General features: G+C 49.8%; 1 long non-coding RNA gene and 1 other non-coding gene across 3 annotated transcripts in view; both read right to left on the reverse strand.

Moving 5' to 3' along the window:
• Positions 1–24,393, reverse strand: part of LOC103348935 (uncharacterized) — a 280,781-nt gene that overhangs the window by 52,692 nt on the left and 203,696 nt on the right. For both annotated transcript variants that reach the window (XR_016213685.1, XR_016213683.1), the window contains exon 3: positions 23,073–23,226. This is a non-coding gene — a long non-coding RNA (uncharacterized LOC103348935). The remainder of the gene's footprint in view (positions 1–23,072; positions 23,227–24,393) is intronic.
• Positions 8,237–8,351, reverse strand: LOC127492186 (U5 spliceosomal RNA). The gene has a single exon (XR_007921346.2). It is a non-coding gene; the product is annotated as a U5 spliceosomal RNA (small nuclear RNA).

The raw sequence follows: 24,393 nt of genomic DNA on the forward strand, positions 1-24,393 counted from the left end.
TTCCAGCGCTGGTGCATTGAGTCTACCGCTGGTGTCCCGAACTGTGGGCTCCCATGCTCTCCACGCAGGTCCGCTGTGAATCACGCGTTCCGAAAGAGTTTCTTCTGCTGTTTCCTCCCCTACTCTTCCTTGAACCTGCAGTATCTCCACTTTTATTAAACTATCTCTCCCCAGACTATCAGTGTGCTCCCTTCCTATTCCGCCATCTTGCCTCCTCCACTGCTCATTTTTCAATACCCAATTATTCTTAAGTGTTGAAATTTAACTGAAAAGTGACCCCTGTTCAATATAAGAGTGGGAATAAGAGAGGGAGGAGAGGTACAATTTGGGACATGCTCAGGCTGACTTGCCCCAAATGGTAGAGTTAGAAACGTACCAGGGGACTCCAATTCAATCCCATCAAGGTTGCATGTACCAATGCCATCTCACTAGTCCAAGTGATCAGTTTCAGTTCACAATTGATCATAATGAAAGGATTAAGAGTCAAAGGGATCGGCTGGCGCCGCGGCTCACTAGGCTAATCCTCCGCCTTGTGGCGCCGGCACACCAGGTTCTAGTCCCGGTCGGGGTGCCGGATTCTGTCCCGGTTGCCCCTCTTCCAGGCCAGCTCTCTGCTGTGGCCAGGGAGTGCAGTGGAGGATGGCCCAGGTGCTTGGGCCCTGCACCCCATGGGAGACCAGGAAAAGCACCTGGCTCCTGGCTCCTGCCATCGGATCAGCGCGGTGCGCCGGCCGCAGCGTGCTGGCCGCGGCGGCCATTGGAGGGTGAACCAACGGCAAAGGAAGACCTTTCTCTCTGTCTCTCTCTCTTACTGTCCACTCTGCCTGTCAAAAAAAAAAGTCAAAGGGATCACATAAACAAGACTAGTTGTCTGCTAATACTAACTGATAGAATTAAAAAGAAGAGAATGATCCAAGACAGGAAGCAGGATATACAGCAGACTCATAGAATGGTGGATGTCCTGAACAGCACTCTGGCCTCAGAATCAGCCCTTAAGGCATGCGGATCTGGATGAAAAGCCCATTAGACTATTTCAGGCATGGAAAGCCAAGACACTCTGGAAAAAAATTGAAATGACCTAAATGAAAGATCTCTGCGAATGAAATCCCAGTGGAAAGAATGGGTCATCAAAGAAGGCGGTACCTTTCTCTGAAGGGAGGACTGAACTTCCACTTTGACTATGACCTTGTTAAATAAGATCAGAGTTGGTGAACTCAAAAGGCCTCCATAGCCTTGGCAACTCATGACAAGAGCCTAGGGAGATTACTGATGCCATAAACAAGAGTGTCAATTTGTTAAGTCAACAACAGGAGTCACTGTGTACTTACTCCTCATGTAGGATCTCTGTCCTAAATGTGCTGTACATTGTGATTTAATGCTATAAATAGTACTCAAACAGTACTTTACACTTTATGTTTCTGTGTGGGTGCAAACTGTTGAAATCTTTACTTAATATATACTAAATTGATCTTCTGTATATAAAGATAATTGAAAATGAATCTTGATGTGAATAGAAGGGGAGAGGGAGTGGGAGACGGGAGGGGTGCGGGTGGGAGGGAAAAAGCCATTGTAATCCATAAGCTGTACTTTGGAAATTTATATTCATTAAATAAAAGTTAAAAAAAAGAGAGAAAGCAAAATGAAATCTTAGAAACGAAGAATTCTATAGAACAAATACAAAATGCAGTGGAGACTTAACAACAGAATCAGTGAAGCAGAAGGAAGAACATCAAATTTAGAAGACAAATTGCAGGAAATTATACAGACCAAAAACAAGAAGTTAGAAAACTAAAAAACACTGTTAGGAACCTACAGAATATTATCAAATGACCCAACATACAGGTTCTAGGAGTCTCTGAAGGCATGGAAAGAGAGAAAGGATTAGAAGGCCTTTCTAGTGAAATAATAACAGAAAACTTCCCTAATTTAGAGAAAGAAAGGTACATTCAAGTACAGGAAGCACAAAGAACTCCTAATATACATGACCAAAAAAGATCTTCACCACGACACATTGTAGTCAAATTCTTCACAGAAAAACATAAAGATTCTAAAATGTGCACGAGAGAAACACCAGATTATATTCAGAGGATCTCCAATTAGACTCACATCAGACTTCTCATTAGATACTCCACAGGCTAGGAGAGAATGGAGAGATATATTCCAAGTCTTAAGAGAAAAAACTGTCAACCCAGAATATTATACCCTGCAAATCTCTTATTCATGAATTCAGGGAAATAAAGACTTGCCATAACAACTAGAAATTGAAAGAATTTTTACCACCTGTCCAGCCCTACAGAAGATGATTAAGGATGTGCTACACACAGAAACACAGAAACATGGTCATCACTGTGAAAGAAGGTGAAGGCAGAAAATCTCCCAGAAAAAGTACAAAGGAAATCCAAAGCAAAAATAAACAGGAATATTTATGGAAAAATGTCAAGGCAGAGTCATTACTTATCAATAGTCACCTCAAATCTAAATGGCCTCAGTTCTCCAGTTAAAAGACACAGTCAGGCTGAAGATATTAAAAAACAAAACCCATCTATTTGCTGCCTACAAGAAACACATCTCACCAACAAAGATGCATGCAGAATGAAAGTGAAAGGATGGAAAAAGATACTCCATGGAAACAGAAACCAAAAGAGATCTGGTGCAGCCATCCTAATATCAGACAAAATAGACTTTAACCAAAAAATTGTTAAAGGAGAAAAAGAAGGGCACCATGTAATGATTAAGGGATCAATTCAACAGAAAGATGTAACTATTTTAAATGTATATGCACCTAATGACAGGACACTGGCTATTTCAAAGAAATATTAAGGGATATAAAGGGAACATCGACTCCAATACAATAGTATTGGGGGTTTCAATACTCCACTTTCAGCAATGGACAGATCAACCAGACAGAAAGTCAGCAAGCAAACAGCAGATTTAATCAACACTGTAGACCAAACTGATCTAACAGATATCTGCAGAACTTTCCATCCTACAGCTGCAAAACACACATTCTTCTCACCAGTGCATGAACCTACTCTAGGATTGACCATATCCTTGGCCATAAAGCAAGTCTCAGCAAATTCAAAAAATGCATCTTCTCTGACCACAATGGAATGAAGCTGGAAATCAGCAACTCAGGAATCTCTAGAGCACATGCAAACACATAGAGTCTGAACAACATGTTCCTGAATGAACAGTTAGTCATTGAGGAAATCAAAAGCAAAAAAAAAATATCTAGAAACAAATGAAGATGACAATACAACATAAACATATGGGAGGGATCAGCCCTGTGGTGCAGTAGGTTAATCCCCCTCCTATGGTGCCGGCATCCTATATGGGCACAGGTTCTGTATAGTTGCTCCTCTTCTGACCCAGCTCTCTGCTGCAGCCTTGGAAAGCAGTAGAAGATGGCCCAAGTCCTTGGACCCCTGCACCTGCATGGGAGACCCAGAAGAAGCTCCTGGCTCCTGGCTTCGTACCAGCTCAGCTCTGGCAGTTGCACCCATTTGGGGAGTGAACTAGTGGATGGAAGACATTTCTCTCTGTCTCTCCCTCTCACTATCTATAACTCTACCTCTCAAATAAATATTTTAATAAAGACAAAACAAAACAGTTTTCACAAAAGCAGCATTCAGAGGAAAGTTTATAGCAATAAGTGCCTATATCAAGATACTGGAAAGGCGCCAAACAAATGAGTTATCAGTGAATCTCAAGGATCTAGAAAAAACAGCAACAAATCAAACCCAGAACTAGTAGGAAAACAATTAAAATTAGAGAAGAAGTCAACAAAATTGAACAACAACAAAAAAACAGGACAATACAAGGCCGGCGCCGTGGCTCAATAGGCTAATCTTCCACCTATGGCACTGGCACACTGGGTTCTAGTTCTGGTTGGGGCGCCGGATTCTGTCCCAGTTGCCCCTCTTCCAGGCCAGCTCTCTGCTGTGGCCCTGGAGTGCAGTGGAGGATGGCCTAAGTCCCTGGGCCCTGCACCCGCATGGGAGACCAGGAGAAGCACCTGGCTCCTGGCTTCGGATCAGCGCAGTGCGCGGGTCACAGCGCGCCGGCCACGGCAGCCATTGGAGGGTGAACCAACGGAAAAAGGAAGACCTTTCTCTCTGTCTCTCTCTCTCACTGTCCACTCTGCCTGTCAAAAAAAAAAAAAAAAAAAAAAAAAAAAAAGGAATAATACAAAGGATCAACAAAACCAAGAGCTGGATATGTTAAAAAAAATTGGCAAAATTGACACACCATTTGCCCAACTAACCAAAAAAGGAGAGAAGACCTAAATAAATAAAAAAAGAAAAAGTAAATATAAAAGTAAATATAAACAGATACCACAGGATTAAAAAGAATCATCAAAAATTACTACAAAGATCTGTATGCCAGCAAACAGGGAAACCTAGAAGAAATGGATGGATTCCTGGACACATACAACCTACCTAAATTGAGCTATGAAGACATAGAAAACCTAAACAGACCCATAACCAAGACAGAAATTGAATCAGTAATAAAGACCCTCCCAAAAAAGAGAAGCCCAGGACCAGATGACTTCACTGGTGAATTCTACCAGATATTTAACGAACTAATTCTAATTCTTCTCAAGCTATTCAAAATAATTGAAAGGGAGGGAATCTTCCCAAATTCTTTCTATGAAGCCAGCATCACCTTAATTACTAAACCTGAAAAAGATGCAACAGAGAAAGAAAACTACAGACCAGTTTCCCTGATGAACATAGATGCAAAAATCCTAAACCAACTACTAGCCAATTGAATCCAACAATGGATCAGAAAGATCATTCACCCAAACCAAGAGGGATTTATCCCTGGTACGCAAGGATGTTTCAACATTTGCAAATCAATCAGAGTGTGATGCATCACATTATCAAATTGAACAAAAACCATACAATTATCTCAACAGATGTAGAGAAAGCATTTGATAAAATACAACACCTTTTCATGACGAAAACTCTAAGCAAGTTGGGTATAGAAGGAACATTCCTCAACACAATTAAGTCAATTTATGAAAAACCATGGCCAGCATCAAATTGAATGGGGAAAAGTTGGAAGCAATCTCACTGAGATCCAGTACCAGACAGGGATGCGCACTCTCGTCATTGCTATTCAATACAGTACTGTAAGTTTTAGCCAGAGCCATTAGGCAAGAAAAAGAAATCAGAGGGATACAAATTGGGAAGGAAGAAGTCAAACTATCCCATTTGCAGATTATATGATTCTATATATAGGAGATTCAAAAGACTCCACTAAGAGGCTATTGGAACTCATAGAAGAGTTTGATAAAGTAGCAGGATACAAAGTCAATACAGAAAAATGAATAGCCTTTGTATACACAGACAGTGCCACAGCTGGGAAAGAACTTCTAATATCATTCCCATTCACAATAGCTATCCAAAAAAAAAAAAACACCTTGGGTTAAATTTAATCAAGGATGTCAAAGATCTCTATGGTGGGAATTACAAAACATCAAAGTAACAAATAGAAAATACAAAAAAATGAAAAATCTTCCATTTTCATGGATTGGAAGAATCAATATTATGAAAATGTCCATTCTTTCAAAAGTAATCTACAGATTCAATGAGATACCAATCAAAATACCAAGGACATTCTTCTCAGATGTATAAAAAAAGATGCTAAAATTCATATGGAAACACAGGAGACCCTAAATAGCTAAAGCAATCTTATACAACAAAAACAAAACTGGCAGCATTACAATACCAGATTTTAAGACATACTACAGGACAGTTAAAATCAAAACAACCTGGTACTGGTACAAAAACAGGTGGATAGACCATTGGAACAGAAGAGAAACACCAAAAATCAATCCAAGCATCTATAACCAACTTATATTTGACCAAGGAGCTAAAACCAATCCCTGGAGTGAGGACAGTCTCTTCAGCAAATAGTGAGAGTAAGTGTTAAAGTGATCATATAGATAAGACTAAGTGTTAAAGTGATCAAATAAATAGGATTAAGTGTCTGGTAATAACAACAGATAGAATTAAAAAGGAGTGAATGCTCCAACGTGGGAAACAGTCCATAGAGGAGACTCACAGAATGACAATTGCTCTAAGCTGCACTCTGACCTCATTACCAGCCCTTAAGTCATTCTAGTCTGGCTGAAAATCCCACTAAAGCATTTCAGACATGGAAAGCCAAGACACTATTGCAAAAAAATGTTCTATATGAAGGATCTCTATGAGTGACACCTTAGTGGAAAGAAGTCGTCATCAAAGAAGGAGGTACTTTTCTCTGAAGGGAGGAGAGAGCATCCACTTTGCCTATGGCCTTGTCTAAATACTGATAGGGTTGTGTATTCCAAATGCTTCCATAGCCTAGGCAGCTCATGTTAAGAGACTCAGGTGATCACTGATGTCATATATAAGAGTGTTAATTGTTAAATTAACAACAGGGGTCACTGTGCACTAACTTTCCATGCAGGATCTCTGTCCTCAAAGAGTTGTATTATGAGAGTTAACAGTAAAACTTGTTCTCAAAGAAAAATAAATAAATAAATGTCATATGAAACTAGAAAGTGAGGTAAAGACATGGACAAATATGAAAACCTGCATTATGATTTTGATTCATAACTCCAGCAAAATTATAAAGCAATTATAAATCTACATTAATGGTTCACTATATGCAAAAATGGTATTGTTTACACCCATAAAAGGAAGCATTACTCTAAAAGGGTTTTCTGTGTGAAATTGAATTAATTTGTTATCAGTTTAAAGCAGATTGCTATTACTTTAGGATATCCTATGTTATGCCCATGATAACCAGAAAGAACATATATATAGAATATACAAAAGAAACAAGGTGGGAATCAAAATATGTCACCAACAAAAATTGACTAGACACAAAAGAAGGTAGTGAGGGAGGAAATGAGGGACAAACAAGCTGTAATATGCAGAAAACCAATAGTAGGTTCTTTGAAAAGATCAATAAAACTGTAAAACATCCTCTATATTGACTAAGAAGAAAACAGAGAAATGTCAAATAAAATCAGAAATTAAAGGGGACAATACTACCAAAATTTATGAATAACATAAGATTATAATGGACTACCATAAGCAACTGTATGCCAACAAATGGAAAATTCTGGAAACATACAACTACCAAAATGAACTGTGAGGAGACAGAAAATCTTAATATACCTATAAGTAATAAGAAGATTGATTTAGTAACCAAAAATTCCCAGACCAGAAAGTTTCAATGGTGAGTTCTACTAGTCATGTAAATAAAGAATAATCTCAACTCAATGTACAGGAGAACTAGAGACCAGAATTCTTACTGAATACTGAAGTAATAAACCTCAAGAAAACACTAGTGAATCAGGATACGAAAAGGATTCTACAACATGATCAGGTGGGATTTATTTTTGGAATGCCAAGAACATTTCAACATATCCAAATCAATCACTATAATATACCACACATTAACAAAAAAAGGAAAAAACCCGCATGATTATTTCAACAGGTATAGAAAAAGCATTTGACAAAATCAATACCCTTTCATGTTTTAAAAAAAATATTCCACAAACTCCCACTAGAAGGAAACTATCTCAGCATGATAAATGCTACATTTTAAAAGCCCACAGCTGTTTCACAGTCTACGGTAAGAAAAAAAAAATCAAGTTTCACTGTAACTTCAGTAATAAGACAAAGATGCCGTTTTTGCCACTTCCATTCAATATGTCATTAGAAATCCTAGCCAAGGCAATTGGGCAAGAAATAACAGGGATCCAAGAAGGAAAGGAGAAAGTCAAATTGTCTTTATTCATAGACAGTATGATCTGTATGTACAAACCCTAAGGACTTCTCTCCTCTCTCTCTGCCCCCCACACAATTAGAATTAACTCAGCAAAGCTGCAGTGTACAAAATCAAAACATAAAAATCATTTTTTAAAGGATGTTTTTTAAAAATTTATTTGAAAGAGTTACAGAGCCACAGAGAGAGAGCTCTTCCATTGCTGGTTCACTCCCCAAGTGGCCACAGCCGGGGCAGGGTGGCGGGGTAGGGCGAGGCAGGCCAAGCTGGAAGCCGGAGCTTCACCCCAGTCTCTCATGTGGGTGCAGGCCCAGCACACAGGTCATCATCTGCTGCTTTCCTGGGTGGAACTACATGGAGCTGAACTGGAAGAGGAGCAGCCTGGAGCTCTGAGGTGGGGAGACCTTGAAAGCTAAGCAAGACTAAACTACTTGTCAACAGGAGAGAAAAGAGCCCCACAGAACGCGAAGCCTCAAAAACCGGTTAAAGACTCAAGTTATTCCTCTCCACAGAACTCTCTAGTAAAAGGCAAAAGATTTATACGATTTGAAGAGAAACCAGAGTCTCCATAACAATCATTTCTACGTCTATACTAACAATGAAAAGCTAAAAACAGAATCAAGAAAATCCCACTCACAACAGCTTCAAAACTAATAAGGTACTTTGGAACAAAAACAGCCAAGCAGCCAAGATCTTTGTACTCTGAAAAACTACAAAATGCTGCCGAACTAAATACACCAATAAATGGAAAGGCATCCATGCTCATGGATAGTGAGAGTTAATATTGTAAATTTGTCCTAATATGAGTGATTGACAGTGATTGTCCTAATATGAGTGATTCAATGTGATTGCTTTCAAAATTCCAGCAATTCTGGTAGAAATACAAAAACATATCTTTAAACTCATGGAAGTTTCAGTGAACTCAGAGTAGCCAAAACAGGTTTTAAAATACTCATATGCATTCCCCTTGCATACATGAAATCCTCAGATACATGATTCAGTGATTTTCAAAGACGGCCACTCCCCACTGGATTGGGAAGAGAAAAACCTTTTCAACAAATGGGACTGTGAGAACTGGTCAGCCAAAAGTGAAGTTGGGCTGTCACTTTGTAACACTAAAAATCAACTTAAAAAGCACCACAGACGTGAGCATAAAGGCGAACACTAGAAACGTCTAGGAAAAAAAATAGGAGAAAAGCCTCATGAGATTGGATGTGAGGATTTCTTGAGCAACACAAAAAGCACAGGAAACAAAAGGAAAACAGACCCAGTGGGTTCCATCAGACTTCTAAACCATTGCCCACTGTCAGACATTCTCCAAAGTGTGGAAAGGCAGCCCAAAGAATGGGAGAAAATATTTACCAATAATATACCTGATAAGGGATTAATATCAAGAATGTACAGGGTTGGTGCTGTGGCATAGCACGTAAAGCTGCTGCCTGCAGTGCCAGCATCCCATGTGGGCACCAGTTCAAGTCCTGGCTGCTCCACTTGCAATCCAGCTCTCTGCTATGGTTGGGAAAGCAGTAGAAGATGGCCCAAGTCCTTGGGCCCCTGCACCCGTGTGGGAGACCTGGAGGAAGCTCCTGGCTCCTGGCTTCAGATCAGGCCAGCTCTGGCTGTTGTGCCCATTTGGGGAGTGAACCAGCAGATGGAAGATACCTCTCTCTCTCTCTCTTTCTCTTTCTCTCTCTTTCTGCCTCTGCCTATCTGTAATTCTGTCTTTCAAATAAATAAATAAATAAAGAATATATAGAGGACTCCTATAATTTCACAGCAAAACAATCATTCAATCACAAGATAAGCAGGGTGGGCTTTGGTCCAGTGGCTGAGTCGCCACTTGGGATGCCTGCTCCTACAACATTCATGACTGCCAAAAGAGGAAGCAAACCTAGTGTCCGTCAGTGGTGGGCAGATAAACAAAATGTGCATATATGATACAAACCTAACTAGCTCTAAAAAGGTAGCAAATGGACACATGCTACAATATGGATGAATCTTGAGGACATTATACTGAATGAAGTAAGCCGGCCACAAAAGTACAAACAATACAATAGTGAAAGACTAGTCACGGCCGGCGCTGCGGCTCACTAGGCTAATCCTCCGCCTAGCAGCGCCGGCACACCGGGTTCTAGTCCTGGTCGGGGCGCCGGATTCTGTCCCGGTTGCCCCTCTTCCAGGCCAGCTCTCTGCTGTGGCCAGGGAGTGCAGTCGAGGATGGCCCAGGTGCTTGGGCCCTGCACCCCATGGGAGACCAGGAAAAGCACCTGGCTCCTGGCTCCTGCCATCGGATCAGCACGGTGCGCCGGCCGCAGCGCGCCGGCTGCGGTGGCCATTGGAGGGTGAACCAACAGCAAAGGAAGACCTTTCTCTCTGTCTCTCTCTCTCACTGTCCACTCTGTCAAAAAAAATAGTAATAATAATAAAAAATACTGAAAGACTAGTAACATAAAGTGCCAATCACATAGTGGTACGATTCTACTTATTCAAGGTGCCTTTAACTGTCAGATCACATAATGGTGTGATTCTACTTGCTCAAGGTGCCTTTATCTGTCAAAGTCACAGAGACAGAGTGTGGAATGGTAGCTTTCAGGGATGGGAGAAGAGTGTAATTTGGTTTGTTTTTAATGGATTTCAGTTTTTCAAGATGGAGGAGTTCTGGAGATTGACTGTATGACAATGTGAACAGGGGAGTTCCAAGATGGCAGAGTAGGAAGGGCACTTACTGCTCTAGCCCAGGAGAATATAGTATAAAAAAAGTGGAGATAGTATAGTCTCAGAGAAAACACAACAAAGGAAACTACTAAAACTAGTGGGACACGGTGGACCTACGTGGAGGGTGTGGGTGCCCACACCCTCTAAGTGAAGTCCACAGCTCAGAACTCCAACAGCTGAGGGCCTACGCACCAGCACTGGAAAGTGAGGTGAGACCAGGTCGCAGCAGCCCAAGCCACTGACAAAAAAGTAACAGGAAGAGCCTACGGTAGAACAGGCTTAGAGCCCCATGGGGGAAAGTGTACCAGCCAAACCAGTGAAGAGAAAAGAAAAAAAAAAAAAGGATGGGAGACACATTTCTCTCCTCCGATCACCTCACAAAGGTGTACAAGTGATAGAGCAGACGCCATTTTGGACATAAGTAACGGCTGCACCAGCTTGTGTCTGTGCCCAGCAACCGGCCAAGTGGAGACTCCTGACTCTGGTGGGAAGAACTAACAGGGGGCTAGGAGCTTGTGACTGTGTGAAGCTTCTGAACCAGGACTGTAAAAAAAAAACTGAGGGTGTGTGGGAGGACTCACGGTGTGGCCGGGACTCTGAGCAGTCTCAGTGGGAGACGCCACAAGCTCGGGGTTCCTGGATACCTGGTGAGGGACATTGCTGGGGAATCTGAACTTACACTGAGGACTGCACAGATCCATTGTGTGGTCCTTGGGACAGAGGAGACTCGGGCTAGCGTTCAGGCTCTGCTCTCCACTGAGGAGAACCCAGCTGATCAGAATATACCTCCCTTTTGATTAAGAGAGAGAGAGAGACAGAGAGAGAGAGAGAGATTCACTACACCAAACCTGGCTGTGTCACCTTAGGCACGCCCTTAATCCTAAAGAACTGAACAGAGCTCTCTGGCGACACCCACTACAAGCTTCTAGAGATTTACTGAAAGCAGACATTCTACTCATCTACTGAGTCATAGTACAATGATAAAAGCCGCTACAGCAAAAAAAAAAAAAAAAAAAAAAAAAAAAAAAAAAAAAGAAGAAGAAGAAGAAGTAGTAGTAGTAGTAGTAGTAATCAATGGTTATTTCCACAAATACTGAACAACAAGTGCATTAATCCAAGAAACAAGAATAAGGAAGCCAAAATGATGTCCCCCAAAGAACACGGCATTTCAATACTAGATTGTGAAGATGAAGAAACAGAAGAAATGGAACTCAGAAAATTGATCATAAGATTACATAGAAGTAATCAGAAGCAAATGCACGAACTACTGAAATCCATGCAGAATATGAAAGAAAATTTCTCCCACGAAATTGAGATCTTAAAGAGGACTCAAAATGAAATAAAGAATTCAATAGAACAAATATAAAATGCAGTGGAGAGCCTTAAAAAACAGAATTGGTGAAGCAGAAGAGAGAATACCGGACTTAGAAGACACCGCATAGGAAAGTATACAGTTAAACCAAAGACAAGAAGAGGAAATTAGAAAACTAAAAACCACTGTTGGGAATCTACAAGATACTATAAAAAATAAGAGTTCTTGAAGGCATGGAGAGAGATAAAGGATTAGAAGGCCTTTTTAGTAAAAGAATAGCAGAAAAGTTCTCAGGTTTGGAGAAACAAAGAGATGTCCAAGTACAGGAAGCACACAGAATTCCCAATAAACATGACCAGAAAAGATCCTCCCCATGACACATTGTAATCAAACTCACCACAATGAAACATAAAGAGAAGATTCTAAAAAGTGCAAGAGAGAAACGCCAGATTACTTTCAGAGGATCTCACAGCAGACTTCTCACCAGAAACCCTGCAGGCTAGGAGAGAATGGAGAGATATGGTCCAAGACTTAAGAGAAAAAAACTGTAGGCTGACAATACTGTACCCTACAAAGCTCTCATTTATGAATGAAGGTGAAATAAAGACGATCCATAACAAACAAAAATTGAAAGAATTTGTCACCACCCACTCAGCCCTGCAGGAGATGCTCAAGGATGTGCTGCACACAGAAACACAGAACCATGATCATCAATACAAAAGAAGGTAGAGGAAGAAAACCCCTCAATAAAAGATCAAAGAAGTTCAAAGTATAAATTCACAATATTTTTGGGAAAAAGGCAGGGCAAAGTCATTACCTATCAATAGCCACATTGAATGTACATGGCCTCAATTCCCCAGTTAAAAGGCACAGAATGGCTGAATGGATTAAAAAACAAAACCCATCTATTTGCTGCCTACAAGGAACAAGTCTTACCAACAAAGAAGTAAGCAGACTGAAAGTGTGGAGACCACAAAGTTCAACTCAAAGTAGAGAATAAAGAAGTGGTTACCAGGACCTGGGAACACATGGCAGAGGGAGGGGTGGACCGAGCAGAACAGGTGCAGGGGTGCAGCTGCACAGGTTCCGTAGCAATGTAGGGTCTCTGTGGTTAACAACCATTAGCTGCACGTGAGTACTTCAGAGTAGCAAGCAGAGGGGACTTTGAGCATCCCCAACTCAAATGCTCCAAGTCTGAGACGACTGAAAGTCCCACAGTACCCAACGGAGAGGTGACTGCTATGTGTCCAGTCTTAAATCACTTACAAGACAAAGTAAAAAAAAGTAATTCTGGCCCTTGAGCCCCTCTGGCCTCCAGTCGTACCAAGTGCATTCCCATGATGCTCTCTGCCACGTCGTGATGGAGTCATGAGGGCTCTGGAGTCCCCAAAAGAGCAAGTCTCTCTCCGGCTTTGCCAGCAACGTTGGCTGAATCACCTGCCCGTTTTCCCAGGGGGGTGCCCAGGTTCCCGCTAAGGTGGCACACGCACTCTCTCAACCTCATCAGGGAGGAAGACGAGTCATGGAGAGCTGGGGAACCAGCACCGCAGCCACCTGTCTTCAGAGTGATCTCGCTGAGCCGGGAAGGGAGCCCGACGGACAGGCCCAGCCTGGGGACGGCTCCCGGCCCAGCCTGTCGGCTCTCGGCACTGTCACTAGAGACAGGAGTTTCCCAGTGGTGAGACCCTTACAGAGGCCATCTGTGGGCCTTCTTGTGGCACCACACAGCCCTCGTAAGGGCAGGGAGCAAAGGTGGCCATCTTGGAGAGAGCAGGTCGGCTCAGTTCTCCCAGGGTCACAGACTCGGTTTAAATTTGGGAAGCAAGAGGGGAGAATCCGCATGCCAAGGTCATAACCTGGGCTTTGGTGAACTTTGCCCCCTTAGCCCAACCCAGAGTGGCACTGACGTGTGTCAACTGGTGTCAGGACAGTCAGTCATCTCACCTGTGGCTGACGGCCAGCACCGCCCGGGGCTGAATCAAGAAGTGGTGGATTCTTTACACATGGGAGCGTGCCCCGCTCGCCATGACTCTGCTCCAGTCTGGGTGCCGTCATGGCCCCACACAGCCATCCAGGAAACCAAGGCGTCTCAGAGGACCCCAGCCCCTCCCCCGCCTGCATTTCCCTCCTTGCTTCCTGAGTCCTCCCTCTCACACTCAACCCCTCTGCACTGCTTGCCACTCAGGCCAAGGGTTCCCCGTGTGGGAAGGGGAATGCACGTGGTACCTACTCCACGAGGCTATTCTAAGAAAGAAGAGCACGTGCTATAGACAGCAGGTCAACCTGCACCCCTTATCAGAGGGCTAGGTCGAGCCCCAGCTGCCCCACTTCCAATCCAGCTCTCTGCTTGTGCACCTGAGAGGCAGCAGGTGATGGCTCAAGGACTCGGATCCCTGCCACCCATGTGGCAGACCCAGGAGGAGCTGGCCCAGCCCCGGCTGCTGGGGCCATCGGGCAAGCAGACCAGCCAAGGACGAGTTCCTCTTTCCCTCTCTGTGCCTTTTAGACAAAGGGGAGAGAGGAAGAAGTGCCTCGTGGAGCACGGGCGCTGTAAACGCTCAGGACGCGGAGACGAGACCTGCCCGCCCGCTGCGCACCTCCGCTGGGCGCCCGCCCTCGAACTCCTGCCCCGTTTCCTCAAGTTACAGCAGGTCATCACGGAGGACCCTCCCGTGGGCAGCCGCATCCCAGGAGGGAATCGGGCCGCAGAGCCACAGAGGGAGGAGACGGCCGCCCCCAACGCCCGGAGGGGTCTGCACAGGCGCTGCCGGCATGGTCTGCTTGGGCCATGTGTAAGCCCCCCAGCCTGCGCTGCGCTGTGAGAGCAGCCCCAGACGCGAGCACATGTCTCTGTAGGAAAAGCAAACAAGAACACAGCCGGCGGAACAAGGGGCACGACTGTGGGGTACACTCATCCAGGCTGCGACCCGAGAGGCACGGGGCAGGCGGCAGGAAGACCCGGGAAACAGCATCGAGGAGGAACGACACACGGTGAAGCGCAGCAGTGAGCTCACTGGGGCGGCTCTCCTCTCCCCCCTTCCCACTTCCTCATGGAGGATGCAGATGTGGTGTCTGGAGCTGCAGGAGCCTCCCGGGACCACGAGGTGAACCGCCAACACACAAGAGGGCAAGTGCTTCATGGAATCTTCTAGCAGCTACACACCACCCCCGAACGCCTGCTCAGGACTTCTCGTCCTGTGAGGAAAAGAAACTCCTTTTTGTTTAAGGCCCTGTTAGTCAGTTTTTCCATTACTCGGAGCCAAAAATATCCCTAACAGATTCAGCATTGTACAATGTGGTAAGAATTACCAGGCTTTGAAAGTCCTTAATCTAAGGGAGACAGAATCTGATTAGAGCTTTTAAAAGAAGGTTCTGTGAGATGAAGAAGTATGGAAAACACGGCCGCAGAGTCCAGGAGCAGGTCTCTGAGAGCAGTGTCGCGTCTGATGTTAGTGGACACGCCAAGTTCTGAGGCGGAAATCAACTCTAAGACAAGGGGAGCAGCCAGGGCAAGCGTGCACACGGTCAGCAGGGGTGATGGCAGGACAGACAGAGGCCTGGGAGGAAGGACGTGCGGGCCACGGCCAGTCCTCCAGCTGCACTGAGGCTGGGAGGGTCGTCCGGCGTGCACACGGTCGGCAGGGGTGATGGCAGGACAGACAGAGGCCTGGGAGGAAGGACATGCAGGCCACGGCCAGTCCTCCAGCTGCACTGAGGCTGGGAGGGTGCACCTGCTGCTCTGCGGAGGGAAGAGACGGGAAGGCAGGAAGTGAGCACTCAACTGTGCCGAGCAACGAGGCAGACGGAGGTGTTAAGCAGAGAGACTGTTGAGACTGTTTTGGCCACACCAAGCTGCGGGTCTTTGAAAGCCTTCCCAGCAGGGACAGCAAGTGAACACTGGACACGCCTCTCGGAGTCTGGGGACCGCTGGGGACCTGGCTTCAAGCATCTGGGTCGGCCCGCAGCGCCCAGAGAAGAGATCGTCCAAGGGCAGCGCTGGCCACGGCCGACCTCTGGAGGGAGCGTGGCGAGCAGAGTGGGAGCGAGTCTAGAGGCGTGCGCTGCCTGGGGAGCCCCGGCCGCTGTTTCGGTGTGGGGGGGACCCTGCTTCGAGTGCTCACAGGCCAAGAAGACGGGGGTACCCCTGAATGTGGCCTGACAGTACACTGGGCAAACACGGTTCCAGGGGACTGGTGGGGTCACAGCCCGGGCACACGGGAGGCAGAGCCCGCTGGTGGCTGCCGACGAATAAGAGCGGGGCGGGGGGGGCCCTCTCTGCCCACCGCCTGCTTCCTGGTTTTTCCTGTTGTCCTTCACACGTGCACTGCCCTGGGCTCGCGCCCAAAGCCCAGAGTGAACCCGGGGTCTGAGGGGCCTGGGGCGGGGGTCTAGGAGGGAACGGCTCTCCTGGCAGCTCTGCGCGCCTGGGCTGAACGCTAGGTGGTCAGGGTCGGACGGGGGTTCTGGATGCCCTGACCCCTTTGCGTGGCAGCCCCGGGCCTGAGATCACCTTGGTTTCACTCTTCCACTCACTACTTAGTGTTCCTGTCACATGTAGTAAGTGACTTAGGTGACTGGACGTCGCAGGGATCGGGTTGACGGGGCCATCACAGACGTGAACACACGTGCCCACGCGCCTCTTGTGGGAGCTGACCCTGCGCCTGGCTGGACGGCCTCACGTCTCAATTCCTTTCTCCCTTAGCCGCTGTGTGTCTTCCACCCAACAAGACATGCTGACCCCAGGCTCTCGAAAGTAGACCTCAGCCCCACAGCAGACTGAAGCCGCCGTGACACGCACGGGGACCAGTGGGCTTGCGAGCGCTGAGGGTTTTAAGCTCTGAGGCTGGGGAGTTACCGGACTGTGCCCCTTAAAGCCAGCACCTCCGGGTGGTGGGAAGCCCTGGAGACATGGCAGACAGACAGACGGAACTCTGTTCTGAGGGGGCGCTCCTGGGGTGCAGGGCAGCCCTGCGACGGCTCGTCTGCCCCCGCCGGCCGTCTGGGGTCAGCCGTCCCTGGCAGGCCCACGGCACCGGCGCTGCCACGGCTTTCTCTGCAGCACTCGCAGGTACGGCGTCACTCACGCGACCGTGGTATCTCACACGCAGCTGACTCATCTCGCAGACAGCAGCAAACCCAGTGAAGCGAACACGCGTGGGGTTCCTCGGAGTAGGCCCCGAATGGCACTGTGCCCACACGTCACTGCCCAGCCACTCACGCGTGGGGTTCCTGTGAACAATGCTATGCCCACACGTCACTGCCCAGCCAGTCACACGTGGGGTTCCTGTGAGCGAGGCTGTGCCCACACGTCACTGCCCAGCCAGTCACATGTGGGGTTCCTGTGAGCGAGGCTGTGCCCACATGTCACTGCCCAGCCAGTCACGCTTGCTGCCAGCCCCGCCCAGACACCTGCACGCTGCCATCTCCGAGTCTCAGCAAGGACATTCCCCTCCGTGATCACTGCCCCCGTGAACCCAAGACTCAGCTGAGGAGCCAGCTCCTCGGTGGGACCGCTGAAGGCCAGAAGTGCAGACCCCTGCTTGCTCTCCCACCGAGCCCCGGCTTCTCCGTTCCCTGGGGCTTTCGAGCACATGAGCCCTGGCATGCTTAGGGATCTGTGGCTTCATCTGTTTTATATTAGCCCCTTCGCATAAATAACGCTCAGTACTCGGCCATTTGCATACGCACACACCCACACAGGCATCGTGTGCAGGGCTATAAACCAGGGCCCTTGCTGTCATGGGGCGGGTGGTGCCACGTGCCCAGGGCCTTCCTCTCACGGTGTGGGTGGTGCCATGTGCCCAGGGCCTTCCCTGTCATGGTGCAGTTGGTGCCACGTGCCCAGGGCCTTCCTGTCATGGGGCGGGTGGCGCCACATGCCCAGGGCCTTCCCTCTCACAGTGTGGGTGGTGCCACGTGCCCAGGGCCCTTCCTGTCACGGGGCGGGTGGTGCCACGTGCCCAGGGCCTTCCTCTCACGGGGTGGGTGGTGCCACGTGTCCAGGGCCTTCCCTGTCACGGTGCGGGTGGTGCCATGTGTCCAGGGCCTTCCCTGTCATGGGGCGGGTGGTGCCACGTGCCCAGGGCCTTCCTGTCACGGGGCGGGTGGTGCCACGTGCCCAGGGCCTTCCTCTCACGGGGCGGGTGGTGCCACGTGTCCAGCAGCAGCCCCCTCCTCCTGGGTAGGAGCTCTTCAAGGACCCTGCACTGCAGGCAGTGGCCATGGGCGAGACACCCGAGCCAAGCCACTGAGCAAGCGCCTCGCTCTTGGTCCCTTGAACAAGTGCCCAGCTGGAGCTGTGACAGTCAGAGCCACACAGGCGGGGTGGTTTGGGACCAAGCACTGGGAAGGGGTACAAAGAACCTGGCCACCCTGGGCCCAGGGCCTGGCACATGCCCCAGAAGGTGGAAACAAGATGTGCTGCAGATGCAGACAAAGCCGGCGCGTGGGCAGCAGAGGGTACAGGAGGGACCCTGGGATCCTGAGGACGGCCCCCGCCCAGCCCCAGCCCCCACCGCCATGCGGCAGGTGCGCGTCACCTCCTGCTCCCTGCACGCAATCAGCCAGGGTGCTCTGCTCTTGCTTTCAGGCTGAGCCGGGACAGCCCCGGTCTGTAACCAGCACTTCCCTGGTAAACCAGCTAGAAAAGCCAGGTAAGCTCTTCGGCTTTTGCTTTGGAAACTGCTCTTGGGTGCTGCTGGGCAGAGGTGATTGGACACCCACCAGGCAGGAGGGTCTGTGCCCAGATGGCAAGGAGAAGCTGCCCAAAGGTGCCGCCTGCTCTCTCCTGGGAGAGGATGGGACGAGTCGACCAGGACACGCCCATGACTTTGGCGTCTCCGCAGCCACAGGTGCAGGCCCATCTGGAACCCCAGGCTCTGGGCTCAACTGAAACAACCTGGGACCTCTTTTAAAAACAACAAAGGCAAACAAAGCCAATGCTGAGAGCGGCCCACACCTGCTGGCCGCTAACTGGTACCCCCAGTTGGCCCCACCCAGTCCACTCACCATGCTGGGCAGACGCTGGCAGGCCCCGCCCAGTCCACTCACCGCGCTGGGCAGACGCTGGCAGGAGACGGCACCTCCTCTCTGTCACGCACTCCCCGGGCAGCTGTCTCAGGCAAAGCAGAGGAATGAGGGGCTGGCCAGTAGGGAATGAACTGGGCCCGAGTTTCAGCTGCACTTAATGCCCCAGATGGGCGCCGAGGCTCACAGCCCGGCAGCCGGCGCAGGGCAGGTCTGGAGAGCAGTCGGCGACCGTGGGCTTCAGGAAGCACGATACGCATTCAGTTACCACGCGGCGTGGGGACGTGTGGTGCAATGTCAGTTACCACGCGGCGTGGGGACGTGCAGTGCAATGTCAGTTACCACACGGCGTGGGGACGTGCGGTGCAATGTCAGTTACCACGCGGCGTGGGGACGTGCGGTGCAATGTCAGTTACCACGCGGCGTGGGGACGTGCGGTGCAATGAAGCAGCATCCCGATGGCGGCTGAGCACAGCCTGAGTGCAGTCTGTGCGGTTCTCATGCCAGGAGTTCTTCCGACCTGCAGTGCCATGTGCTTTCACTGAGAAAACCATCTACGCAGAAGGGACAAAGTCTTCCCCACCGGCACATCAGCCCGGGGCGGACGCGGATCACAAGCGGCCGGCCTGGGAATCTGAGGCTGGGTGGGGTGCAGCAGCCCACGCTGCCCTCAAGCCACGGTTCATTTGTGCTGCCAGCTGCCCTCGGAGCCCTGCGCCCACCTGGGGATGCACCTGTGCCCACGCCCAGGGGTTCTCAGTGACACAGTTCCGAGGAGCCCCCCCACACCGGGTCCTGCAAGGGCTCAGGGCACTGGAAGGACTCCGGGAACTCAGTCAGGTGCGCAAAGCCCCAGGAGCAGGAGACAGATTCCCCTCCAGCCTCCGCGTCCCTTCCTGGGTGACCCTGAGAGCATTCATTAATGGCCTGTGCGTCAGTCTCCTGGATCTCGGGAAGGCCTGGTCTGGAAGCTATGGGAGGAGTGGGCGACGTGAGGGGGCAGGTCTCCATCACACACAATCACACGCACACACACAACGCGGTGAAACACGGGGCTCAGTTTCTCAACATCTGACCTGGTTCTGGTCTTTTTCGGATTCACTGTGCCAGAGCACTTAGCGTCTGCCTTTGCTTGTAAACCAGACGTCTGCCAGTTCGGTGACAATGCCTCGTGCGTACACCCGAAGTAAAAGCCAGGTAACAGGAATTGTGTGCAGCTGCCCCTCTGGGGAAACATCCCCTACCTGTGTAAGCTGTGGACTCAAAAGCCTCAAAAAAAGGCGTTTTCTGTGGCTTGGGGCAGGTGCATCAGCACTTAGTGGCTACGTCCTCATGTGCACACAGGCTGGCTTTTCTATCCAGAGCTGTGTTCAGAGCAACGCAAGCCGCACCACACAGTCCGGGTCTGGGACAGCACGCAGGAAGTCCCAGCCACCAGCTCTTCCTATGAAGGGACTGACCGTCCTGGGTCCCCCGGGGGCCAGAGCCACAGCCTCGGGGCCCGGGCCTTGTCTGTACCCGTGCCGTGTCTACTGCCTGCCTACCTCCCTTCCCAAGCCTTCCTGTGGGGTGAGGGTCACTGCCCATCGCAGCATCCCAGGGCGCCCCGACTGTGGCCAGCTGGTGTGAGCTGTCTCAATTCTGCAGTGGCCATGTTTGAGAAGCCTCATTGTGCGACATGGCAAAAGTCCTGGGAGGTGTCACCATTATTTTTCAGCCAGAAATCCCGGACAGAGGAATTAGCAGCGCCTCATTTAGAACACGTCTGAACACCAGCTACCAGCAGGAGTGACCAGGATGTTTTGCATGATGGCGTGTGGCGTGCTGCAGATGCGACACCTGCTAGGCTCAGATCTGCCACCTCCATCTGCCCTCTGCAGACATCTCTCCGAGCTCAGATGCACTCCCAACAAAGCCCTAGGCAGAATAGGGCCCCACTCAGGACGGGCCGCTTGTGAGGCACTCTGCTGGCCAGCGCTGTGGCGCAATAGGCTAATCCTCCACCTTGTGGTGCCAGCACACCGGGTTCTAGTCCCGGTCGGGGTGCCAGATTCTGTCCCGGTTGTCCCTCTTCCAGGCCAGCTCTCTGCTGTGGCCCGGGAGTGCAGTAGAGGATGGCCCAAGTCCTTGGGCCCTGCACCCGCATGGGAGACCAGGAGAAGCACCTGGCTCCTGGCTCCTGCCATCGGATCAGCGCAGTGCGCCGGTCGCAGCGCGCTGCCCGAGGCAGCCATTGGAGGGTGAACCAACAGCAAAAGGAAGACCTTTCTCTCTGTCTCTCTCTCTCTCACTGTCCACTCTGTCAAAAAAAAAAAAAAAAAAGGCACTCTGCTATGCTCCTGGGAGACCCTGGTGGGCAGGGGTCCCGTCCTCAGCTGGTTCCCATCTTGCATGTCTGATCTGGGTCAGAGGACAGAGCTGCTCGGGGTGGCTCTCCTGCCTCTGGAATCTGACCCGGTGGGAACTCTGCTCCTACCCCGTGCCCCGCCACACCGGGAGCAGACAGAACATATCTGACACGCAACTTCCTTAAGAAAAGCTTCATAGCCAAACACTATCGCCATCATCCCATGGGGGAAAAAAGGATTTAAACAAACACCAACCCCCAACTTCCAAAAGGAAGTAGCACGTTCTCAAACAGGTCCTTAAATGGACACGTGATGTTATGAAAAATTCTCTTTCCCAACTCAACAATGGCAGCTCCACTGGAGGAATCCTCAGATGAGGAAGTATGTACCCGACGTTCAGCCAAATACAGGAACCTACAGCTCGTGAGCCAAATGCACCTACAGGATCTGCCCTGTTGCCGAGTGGTGTGCACCAGGCCAGCAGGTTGCCTGGGGTGTTGTGGAACAGGTGCGGGTGCCGGGGCTGCACCCCAAGCCTGCACAGTGAGAACCTCACTGGGGAGCGGCCGGAGCCCAGGAGGCCAAGCACACACTCGGCATCTGCCGTGCTGTCCCCAGCCCACACAGCGACACAGAGACGAGGACAATGCCACCAGGAAGGGAGTGGCCGTCCTGTGAGTCCACGCGCAGGAGAGAACAGAGCTGGGGCATCGTGCCAATTTACATTCACATGATAAAATGCTCAAGTGCAGAGACATGAAGACCGGCAGTGCGGAACCCAAGAGCAACCTGTGCACCTGCTCCGCCTCCTGGCCCAGGCTCAGAGAGGATCCTGGGTGTGGCGTTGCTATAAGCTCCTCCGGTGACTCCACTGTGCCAGTGCAGGCCCTCACACCAAACTGCCCTACCGGAAGCAGCTGCCAGCCGAGGCTGCAGGCAGACAGGGCTGCTCACAGCTCCTCTGGGCCCACTCCAGCAGCGTCAGCTCTGCTCGAGAGCTTGTGTGAAGTGCACACCCTCAGGCCCCTTTGCAGACCCGCTGGCCAAGCAACTACATTCTTGAAAGACCCCAGGTGGGGCCGGTACCCTGGCATAGTAGGTTAAGCCTCCGCCCACGGTGCCAGCACCCCATATGTGCGTCAGTTCGAGTCCCAGCAGCTCCACTTCTGATCCAGCTCCCTGCCAATGTCCATGAGAAAGCCGTGGTGGATGGCCCAAATGCTTGGGCCCCTGCACCGACGTGGGAGACCCAGAAGCAGCTCCTGGCTCCTGGCTTTCGGATGGCCCAGCTCTGGCTATTGCAGCCATTTAGAGAGTGAACCAGTGGAAGGAAGACCTCTCTCTCTGTAACTATGCCTTACAAACAAATTAATTAATTAATTAAATACATCTCATATCAGACTACGGCAGAAAATATATTGTGTCATATGTCATATAAACCAATTGTACGGTATCATACACCACATAGCATGCCATGTCCTACCATAGCAGGCCTCACACATCATGTCTCATAATATCATCATATATATCATGTTATCATGTCATCACATGTCACATTATATATGTCACACCATGTCATACCCTGTCTCATATGTCCTGCCACATCATATATACACACGCCATCATATCATCTCATGTTATGGTATCACATATCATATCACATATCATATCATTCCTCTGCTCACTGCATGCCTGCTCCATCCTGAACTTCCTCCTCCTGCTCTTTTGGTTCCTTCCAGCCCTGGGACTTTGTGCCTGGCTTCCTCTTCTCGCTTTTAATTAGCTCAGCAGACACCTCACTTCCACAAGGTCTCCTGGGCCCCCGCCTTGGTCACCACCCCTGTTGCACTCTCACGGCACCCCGCGTCCAGGCTCCTGGCACTTACTGCAGTTGTGGTCAGCTCCTGGTCTGCGGTCGGCTGTCAGGTCCACGGGTAGGACCACGGCCGCCTTCTCTACTCCTCTGTTCTGAGCTCTTTGCAGAAGGGTCTCTATGGCCACAGGCACTCGGTATTTCACTTCAAACAGGAAAACAGAGACCTGGAGAGCAGAAAGGAAAAGGCAAAGGGATGGGACAGGAAGCAGTGGCATGCATGGGGCCTGCGGCAGGACTGCAGAGACCAGGGTCCTGGGTGGCAACCAGGGACCCCCACGCATGGTCTGTGTTCTGTTTGAAAGTTTTTCACTACATTTTATTTATTTGAAAGGCACAGAGAAACAGGGAGACAGATTTTTCATCTGGAGCTTCACTCCCCAAGAGCTTGCCACACCTGGGGTAAGACAGGCTGAAGCCAGGAACCGAGAGCGCCATCCAGTGGCAGGGACCCGACTGCTGGAGCCCTGGCCCGCTGCCTCCCAGGCCCGGGGAGTCAAACCCAGGCACTCCAGGTTGCCAGCATCCTAAGCACGGTCCCATCCGCTGCCCCGAACACCTGCCCCGGACCTGCATTCCCGAAACACCTGCGCTGGCTGCTTCGTTGGGAGTAAATAGTGACGATGATGTCACCTGGGGACCATCCAGGATCCAGGTGCTGGCAGCGGGGGCTGGGAGGTAAGATAAGGACACCTGGGCGAGGTGTTTAGGAGGTAGAACCACAGGGTTGGCGGTGGACTGGATCTGGGGATGAGGGAGAACGGCTGTTAGGGTTGCCATGGGGGCTCCTGGTTGTGGGGTGCTCAGTGCCATTTACCAGGATGGACAGGACACCTCAGGGCCCTGCAGAGCTCCCCCAAGCTGTGCAGGTCCTTCCATCCAAGACCACGCACTGCACGGGCTGAGACGGCCGAGGTAGCCTTGCATCGCAATGTCAGACACTGCCACAGGGACCTCAGCGGCCATCACGGAACACGACAGGAGGCCGCTGCCACGGGATGAGATCATCACCATCCGCCACGCCACAGCCTGACGCCCCCACACTGCACAGAGGGGCAGGCGACCCTCGACCCCAGCCTGCTCGGCATGCAACCCGTATACTCCTGGATCTCTTCTCAGCCACAGCCTGGTGGGCTTTCTGGGGGAGGCGGCAGCCGGGGCTCAGCTGCCACAGTGTGCGTCAAACAAGCAGGCACGGCTATGTTATTTACAGTCGCTAGAATTCGAAGCTTGCGTAATTTTCACATCACAAACAACAGCCTCCTTTCTCAATCACGCAAAAATACAACCTGGTGTTAGCTCACAGACCATCCAGCAGCAGCGTCTGGCCCATG

This window comes from Oryctolagus cuniculus, chromosome 9 (genome assembly GCF_051225735.1).
Source record: "Oryctolagus cuniculus isolate XC-2025 breed Fujian yellow rabbit chromosome 9, ASM5122573v1, whole genome shotgun sequence".
Taxonomy (NCBI): domain Eukaryota; kingdom Metazoa; phylum Chordata; class Mammalia; order Lagomorpha; family Leporidae; genus Oryctolagus; species Oryctolagus cuniculus.